The sequence below is a fragment of the Lepidochelys olivacea genome, assembly GCF_965140295.1.
Source record: "Lepidochelys olivacea isolate rLepOli2 genome assembly, chromosome: 6".
Lineage (NCBI taxonomy): Eukaryota > Metazoa > Chordata > Testudines > Cheloniidae > Lepidochelys > Lepidochelys olivacea.
Genome location: NC_140416.1, coordinates 28,330,803 through 28,339,274, shown reverse-complemented (window position 1 = coordinate 28,339,274; position 8,472 = coordinate 28,330,803). Strand labels below are relative to the sequence as shown.

The window sequence follows — 8,472 nt, the reverse complement described above, 5'->3', positions numbered from 1 at the left end:
TGCAGCTATCCCAAAATTGAATTCAGGCCATTTCCCTACATGGAAATTCCAGAGTAGTTTGTACTGAACCTCCATGCACAGAGATGGAATTTCTTTTATTAACTTGAATCTTTGGGTGGACAAAAATAAACATTAAGTATATAGTGCCAGTGCTCACAAGTACTTTCCTGAATTTTCTCTACAATATTTGGTGATTTCACACTTCTCACCACACAAATAAGTTGGAAAAGTTATAACAGGTTAGAGTTTTCTCCCTGAAACTCCAGGATTGTTTCCCGAATGATATATACTAGTGCTCTTGTCTAGTCCATTCATACCATAATTTATAAATAGCATACTCTACAAGAAAACATTTTTATATCCTAGAAAAATAATGTTAGAAAAAAATTTCCTCATTCCTTTTCCTTTGAAAGAGAGAGATCTGTAGAAACTGTGCATGAGGTACACATGCTAATTACTCAGCAAAATGAAATATGAGAAACTCATTTAATAAATCTGTTGGCAAACACAAGATTTTATCTATGGGAGTTAAATAACACTTTCTTAACACACCCATAAAAACACAATAATTACCAGTTTCTAAATTACAGTCTCTGGCTAGCTAAACCTGCAAGAGCTATGGTACTTTGTAGATATGTTAAACAGGAAAAAGTAGTATCTCATACTTTCTCTTGCCAGCTTGTTATTCAGAAGCTGAAAATTTGCACTTTCTCAGCCACAGTATTGCCAACCCTAAATGTTAAAAAATCATGCATCAGGCCCCCAAAATTATGAGATTGGCTTAAAAATTAATTGAGATTTTTTTAAAATACTCAATTTTGGGATCTTTTTGTTTGCTTTTGAGCCTTCAGGGTACACTTGGATTACATTTTGAAGCTTTCCTCTTCAACCATGAGAGTTAGAAATTTACTTTAAAAAATGAGATTTTCAAGGAGTCACTTGTTTCCACCAGAGGGGGGTTAAGTAAAACAGCAAATATCACAAGAGTTGCAATTAAATCATGAGAGTTTCCAACACTCCAGTCAAATGAGTACAATACTTACTAATACTTTTGTTCCAGATGTGTAGCCCTCACCTTGACTTACTCTTTATCAGAAATACTGTACAAGGAAAGAGATCTTCTATGGAAGCTTGATGGAAAAGACTAGACTAGGTTTTTAGCCCTGCATTGTCTCTTTTGCAACACTCTGGCAACACAACTGAGATGAAAAGCAGTCTTAAAAAGCCAACTGGGGCTGGCTAACTGCTCCCAGTCCACCCAGTGTAGAGGGCATATCAGAGCAGGTAAGGATGTAAGTGGGTGTGGTCTGAGCATCTTGTGCTCTTGTGATCCTGGGTCAATTGAATGGCTCCTATTGGGCTATCAGTACCAAATCAGCTCCTGCTGATTGCTGGGAGTGGGAAGGCAGAAAGGTTGTGTAGCCTCTTCCTTCTTCAGCTGAGCATACCTTGGCTGAAACTGAAGACCTAGTCTGTAGTTTCTCCACCTGACTTTTGCTGACATTCCATTAGTGTATAGGGCACAATCATGTGACTCTCACTCGTGCAAGCAATCAAGTCCTCTGTGTGTGTGTGCGTGCATGCATATGCATAACAAGATTAATTGTCCATTCTGATCTAACTTTTCAAATAGAAATGGAGAAGGATATTCACCCCCTATCTCAAATGCAGAATGTGTAAAATTAAAGATATCTACTGAATTTAAATTAAGGTAAAGTTTCTGGACCAGATTTTCTCTCATCAATCTGTCCCCTTTATGCTGCTCCAGAGGTGTAAAGGGGCCATATACTAGTCATATTTGGTGAGCTGAGCATTCGCCTTGTTGGGTGAGCCCTCAGCTGGTATAGGGCCAGTATAACCACCTCCTATGTCACTCTCCCTCTCTATCTCAGAGGTATGGCTTGGGACAGAGGAGGGCATGCCATGGATTTGGTAATTTACAGCTGACAGGAGATCCTGATGGGGCCCATTGCCAGCTGACATGAGTTAGGGCCTAGGGCTTGCTCAAACCAACAGTAGGGATGGGACTGGAACTGTGGAGGGCTGAGAATCAGGGAACCATAAATGCCTCCCTGACAGTTTGTCCCTGTCTCCTGTGCTAACCAGATCTCAGTGCAGACTAGAATCTGACCCCCTACTTTTAAAATTTTTATATTTCTTAAAAGAATGTGTTAAGTTAAATTTGTTCTCAAATTTAGATTTTATAAAAACAAGCTTTTACAAAAGCCAAGACCAAAGGAAATGTTTCCATTAAGTTAAAAATAATCCAATGTAAACAGTCTTTTAAACAAAACAAAAAAAAACCCCACAAAAAAATTACTCTAATGCTTGCAACCAGCTTATTGTAGCTTTGTGTTTGCATGGGAAATTGAAGTGAAACTGGCTAGCTTCTTTCCATTGTGAAAAAATGCAAGCCAGTGAAAAGAAAGTTATATTTTAAAAACATTCAGTTTAAAAAATGTATGGTGATGATAATATGCTAGACAAGAGTACTTGTTTTTGTTTTTAAAAACAGCGTGCCATTCATTTACATTGTTTTAATATCAGAATCATTTTTATTTAGGTTTGAAGAATGAAAGATATTCAGCCTTATAATTTGTTTTGTAATATTTACGAAGAGCTATCTGATCACCACATTACAACACCCGATGGTGTGTGTCCTCCTGGAATATAATCACTTACTGTGTATTTCCAGCACTTTGCCTTCAGCCTTAAGCCTAACAATACATCCAAAGCACGATCATATCTTAATGTGACTCATACACATATAAACATATACACACCTTATTTCTTAAATTTAGATTACCATTCGATAATCTGCAGATGTATTTTCTTTGGAGTGAAGGAGTTGTATTAAGGGAGAGATGAACCAATTACCTGATGACTATAAACAAATACGGACCCAATTTCAGTTCATGATGTCATGGTCTTCTGAGACATACAAGCCATAGAAAGTTCATAGTTTGTCATAAAAAAACAGTACCAAACATTCATTGCCCATTATACCATCCTCTTGCCACAACTATATAACCCATTTGAGTTACGTCAGTGCTGTTAGTCACCAGACCTGCCCTGTTAGTCATTGTGATGGGTAAAGTCCCCTTTTATCAATGGAAAGCCCTATGCGAACCTCCCTTTTCTTCCTGATCTCTATCTCTGTATTTTTTCCCCAGGGGGAGGAGGTTTGCAAGCCCTGTGTACCCCTTTGCTTCCTTTCTCTGGGTGACAGAAACAGCTAGGAAGACTATTATAGATTAGATAGGGAGGCCACACTCCAAATGTATCTAATTAATCTGTCTAACCTATGTGGCCACTCCCCTTATCCCTGTAGTATCTGTGTTAATTTTATAAAGTTCTATAAATTTGTATGAGTTAACTACACATAAAAGTGCATTCTCTCTCAATCAGGTAGAAAGATCTTCATTCTTCTTATGCTTATCGTTTTCTCCACCATTTCAAGAACAAGGCAGAATGTAGCATATATTTTAAAAATATAATTCTCAACAGTGTTAATATATTGGCCTAGAAAAAAAATGTAAACATCTGGGAAAAATCCAACCTGCTCACATGCTCATTGACTCATTTATGCATTCTCAAGAGACCAACGGGTTAGTGGACTTGTTGGACTCACAGATTGAGCTCTTGAGCAAGCAGTGGCTAAAGAATGCATGATTCAGCTTTCCATGGCAGTTAGAAAGAAAATACTTCTACACTGTGGTCAACCTTAGTGATTATGTAGCTCAGGAAACTTTAAGAAATTTTGCAGGGCAGATGCTCATTTAATGGCCAAATTGAGATCTGGTTGTAAGTAGGTGAAACTCTATTTACTTTTACAGACTTGATGCCCACTTACACCTGTTCTGAATCTGGCCCTTCAACTGGACTGGACAAGCAGTACTTAAAAAGAGATTTGACATTTATATGGTTAAGAACGTACAGAATTATAGTTAATGCTAACAAAAAAAATGGGAAATATATAATACCTCATTTTCAGAGTTTAAGCCAATGTCCATTGGGTATTAGGATGAGACCTACTTGGAAGGCTACTTATCCCACATCTACCTTCTGTAAGGTTTTTTGCACTTTTCCTGAAGCATCTGGTGCTGGCCACTGTTGGAGGCGGGATACTGGACTAGATGGACCATGGTTCTGATCCAGTATAGCAATTCCTATGTTCTGTAGGCTTCCCTTTATAGAAAGGGACTGTTTAATTCTATAGACACACTCATATGATGTAATTTATTCTACCTGCAAAAGGCTCAGTTAGACTCTGTGCACCCCTGCATTCTGTGCATGGAGAGGGTGAGGCATGAATTCAATTCCTCACAGGTCACTGGATCTGTATGATAAATGTGGAGCTATGGCACCATCTCAGCGCATGCCTATTGTGTGTGTCTGTGGTGTTCTCTGTGGAGCCACTGTGGAGAGTGACTGTTCTCCCTGTGTTTCCTTCATGTGCAACTCCTTTGTGCAGTTTATATGCTTTTCTATGTTGGAAAATTACTTTGTGTTAGAACACGTTAACTAACATCATACTAAACACACAGTGTAAACATTATTATTTTGTTTAATATCATTTCAGCTGGTGGTGTTTAGCAGGGCTAACCAGGATCAGAAGACACAATGGGAATGTCTAGAGTAGGGAAAATGGTTAAGTTTTAAAAAGTGTCAGCTAAAACTTTTTAACATTAACAATTTTAAACAGGACTTTGCCCCGAGTCTAGACAGGGCAAGTCCTGTTAATGAGAAACCTAGGCTTCTCCCTATGAACATAAATAAATGAATTAAATAGAAAATCTGTTCATTGAAGAGAAAATTGCTTTCTAGATTTGCATCTCTAACAAAAACAATCAGAATGTAGCTTTTTAATTATGCTACAATGAACCCAGCTCTATCTATATGTTTGAGAGAAAATATTAATGTGGATGTGGAAAGCTGGATTTCTTTAAGCAAATATATGTTATTGTAATGTGAATAACTGTACAGGCCATGTTGAAAAGACTAAAGTAATGACTGTGAAGCAAAGAATTAACTGTACATAATGACAGACTGCTTTAAAGACAAGAAGTTGGTCCAATGAAAGAGATTACCTCATCCTGTCTCTGCTTCAAAGACAATTATTTCTAATTTCCAGAAATAAGGATACCAAAGAGGCAAAACACATTAATTCAGTCTTCCAATAGAGTGTTAGAAATTGCCTTGGTGAAAATAAGCATTCTGAATGGGTTATTTAAAATCAAACTTCCATTAATCTGGTAGAAGGAAAAAGCATAATAATAAAAAATAAATAAAACTTCAAAAACTGTTCCCAAGGGAGTCTACTGAAATGCAAGTCACAATTCTGCATTTCAGGTTAAGATACTCTCATTTCTGCAGATTGATCTTTAAATTCGTTATGGCTTTTAGCAAAGTGATCTGTGCTATCATTGTGCTGGCATAAATTCAGATGAGTTTGGTGAGTGTCCTACATTTTCTTTTAGAAAATTATTTCAATTGCAGATAAGTTGTTCCTTGTTTCTGTAGATGAAATCCATATAAACGCAGGGTCAACAGTTCCCGGGAGGATGGTGAACCTTCTTGTAAAAAAACGCAAGAATTTCATCCCTGTGGCAGCCCTGAAAATCCTTAGCAAAGCTTTGAAATAGTCCAAGTGGTAGTCTGCAGTCCACTAATTTCTGTATCCCTTGAAATTATGATAATTCTTTTAGATTAGTTTTCTTACATGACATTAATTCGGTGCGCATGTAAGATTGCACGTACAGGTGTGGTAAAATGTTAGTATACCTCGTGTAAGAAGAGGAATAAAACTTAAATATATTTGGACACTTTCATCAAAAACTGCAAAGTCGAAATTCTATATATAAATATGGAGATATCTTGGGGAAATTATAAACCCAAGGTAATTTACAGTTAAATAACAACATCTACAGCATAGTTGTGCATTTATATAAAGCCATTTACTGCGGTACGGCACTTGAAGTCGGAAGCCTGAAAATAAAATAAACCATCGAAGCCCCCTCTGACCTGTAACTGTCATTAAATCCTGAACCCAGGGAAAATTTTAGAGAGTTTAGAAAGACATGAATTCCTGGTCATCTGAGGAAACCTGAGGCTGATTTACAATCATCCAAGGTGTGCGGCTTATAAATGGATGTATTACGCAACCATTATTACTAAAGTGAACCGAAGAAGTTTGTAATGGAAAACCAAAAATGATAGAAAAAAAAATCAGCAATGCCTTTTTTAGGTAGCCAGTGAATTGTGCGCATCTTTTAACATGTTTTCACTATGATCAAGTATATTTATGCTTTAGAACTAAATATAACATGAACAAAACCAGCATATATTTTGCATTCATCTTGTTGCTTCAAACTCTATCAATAGGGACATAAATATTTTTACTACAACAGGAGCAATCCCTGTAATCATATTTTGTGTATAGGTCAAATTATAGAAAGTTAGGCTCGTAAATCCAAATTTAGGCAGCTAAATGAGTGGCCTGATTTTTAAAAGCGCTCCGCGCAGCTGCTCCCCTCATGAATTACAATTTTAATCTCTTAAATGAGGATTTGGGAACCGAATTACCCATTTTAAAGTGTTGTTAGCCATATTCTGTAAAATGATTATGTAATTTCACCAGTTTTTCAGAAATGGAAGGTTGCAGTAGAGTGTTAATGTAAAGTTTCATTATCAAATATCAATTAAACCTAAAATAAAAAAGTCACACATCTGATGTTCAAGCACATGTAGACTGTAGTTTCCAACAATGAGAAACAATGAAATAAGAATTAATATATCTATATATGATTCTTTTAAGTAAATGGAGAAATCATGATTATATATGGGTGTATATCGAATATGTATTGGATAATATTTCCGTACAGGAATAGTCTCTTTCAGTTTTTGAGATCATTCTTGCAAGCTTTATTATTGTGGTCACATGGTATGATGGCTTTGTGTAGAAGCAGGACTCAGCAACCCTTCTGTAGGTTTTTCCCTTCCATCTGCTTGATGTCAGAGGCAGTGGGTCTTCTTCGGAATTTCGCAGGGTCCAAAGCTGCCTGGGTTAGGAGAGAAATAGTTTGGCTTCTACCTTAGTAATTATGTCCATGGGTGATCAGTTCATATTATATGTCTGCAGAGTATCATCTCTACAAACAAATTGAAATGCTTATGAAAGGCTGAAAAGGTTTTCAGTGTAAGTCTCCGGGGTGCAATAAAAAGGCTTTTTCTGCTTTAAAGCACAGAGAAGCAATCAGCCTGATGCAATTCTTTTCTCCCTCTCCAGCGCTCCCAGAGGGGGATTTCTCGGTAACCACCCTTCTCACTGTCCCTCCAGACTCCCCGTATCACCGTTATACAGGAATCAACTCCCGGATCCCTGCCAAACGCACACTGCCAGAAAGGCAGCCAAATGGACCTCATGGCTTGTGCAAAGGCTCCCCTTCAGCAGATGAATGAGAGGGGAACAATCTGCTTGCAAAACATTAGGGTTTACTCTTGAACCCCGGGTCCGCGACGAGCTACAGACTGGTATGCTCTGTTTCTCGTTAAGGAGTAATTCTATTCCCTCTCCTATGAATCAGTGTTATTAACAGAATGTATTTGAAATCCGGTACTTGGATGGCTTCGCACGCGCCCACTTTGGAAAGCAGAGTAAAAGAAAAGCATTATACTTACCCCCAGGAATATTCTCAAGAGCACAATGGAAACTTAACTAAAGTGAGAAGAAAATGCAATGCTTATTATGGTGATGCAAACAGAAAGTGGTTTATCCCCATTTGTTGTTGTTGGCAGAACCTATTTCTGCCCTTTATAAAGAGCTTTTCTGACACGAAGAAAAGACCCACCGAGAAAGTACACACCTTATTGATATTTTCCACAGGAAAAACTACTTGCTGTCCGATCTTTTCCTTTGGATGTGTTTGTGTCAATGTGTGTGTGCAAAACAGCTTTACAAACATACAGTAAATCCAACCATCCTGTAATGGAGCAGGTGTGCAAACTCGAGACACGTCTACCACGCCTCTAGACAGTGACTAAGAGACCCTTTGAGAGTGATTCATTTGACCCTATAGCTTGAGCCGGTTGGCTCGGGCAGAGGCTTCTCCACTGCGGATGTAGCTCTTGTATCTCTAAAGTGCCCAGGAAAGGGAAGCAGCTTGGCAGCTGCCGGAACGTGGCCACTTCAACTCTGGACGAGGGGGTGGGGGGGAGCCGCGGATGGGAGGCAAACTCCAAACACTCCCAGCTGCTCCAAGCAGGCTGCAGAAAGGAAGCTGCCACTATAATAGTATTTATGGCAATCAATAAAGACAGGGCTCGTAGCACGAAATGATTGAATCACGCCGGCTACAACATCTGCTAGCAATCCCCCCTCTAAGAGACGATGGTCGAGCCTGTCCCACTGTTCGTACACTTTCTGCGGACAATTTGCTGCGGAATAGAGATGGGTTCTTACATTATTTCTCA

General features: G+C 38.4%; 1 long non-coding RNA gene across 1 annotated transcript; it reads right to left on the bottom strand.

The window, feature by feature from the left end:
* Positions 1 to 6,340: 6,340 nt before the first annotated feature.
* Positions 6,341 to 8,130, bottom strand: LOC311521608. The gene is made up of 3 exons (XR_014711931.1): positions 7,866 to 8,130; positions 7,681 to 7,717; positions 6,341 to 7,061 (listed from the first exon to the last, which is right to left on the bottom strand). It is a non-coding gene; the product is annotated as an uncharacterized lncRNA (long non-coding RNA).
* Between the last annotated feature and the right edge of the window lie 342 nt (positions 8,131 to 8,472).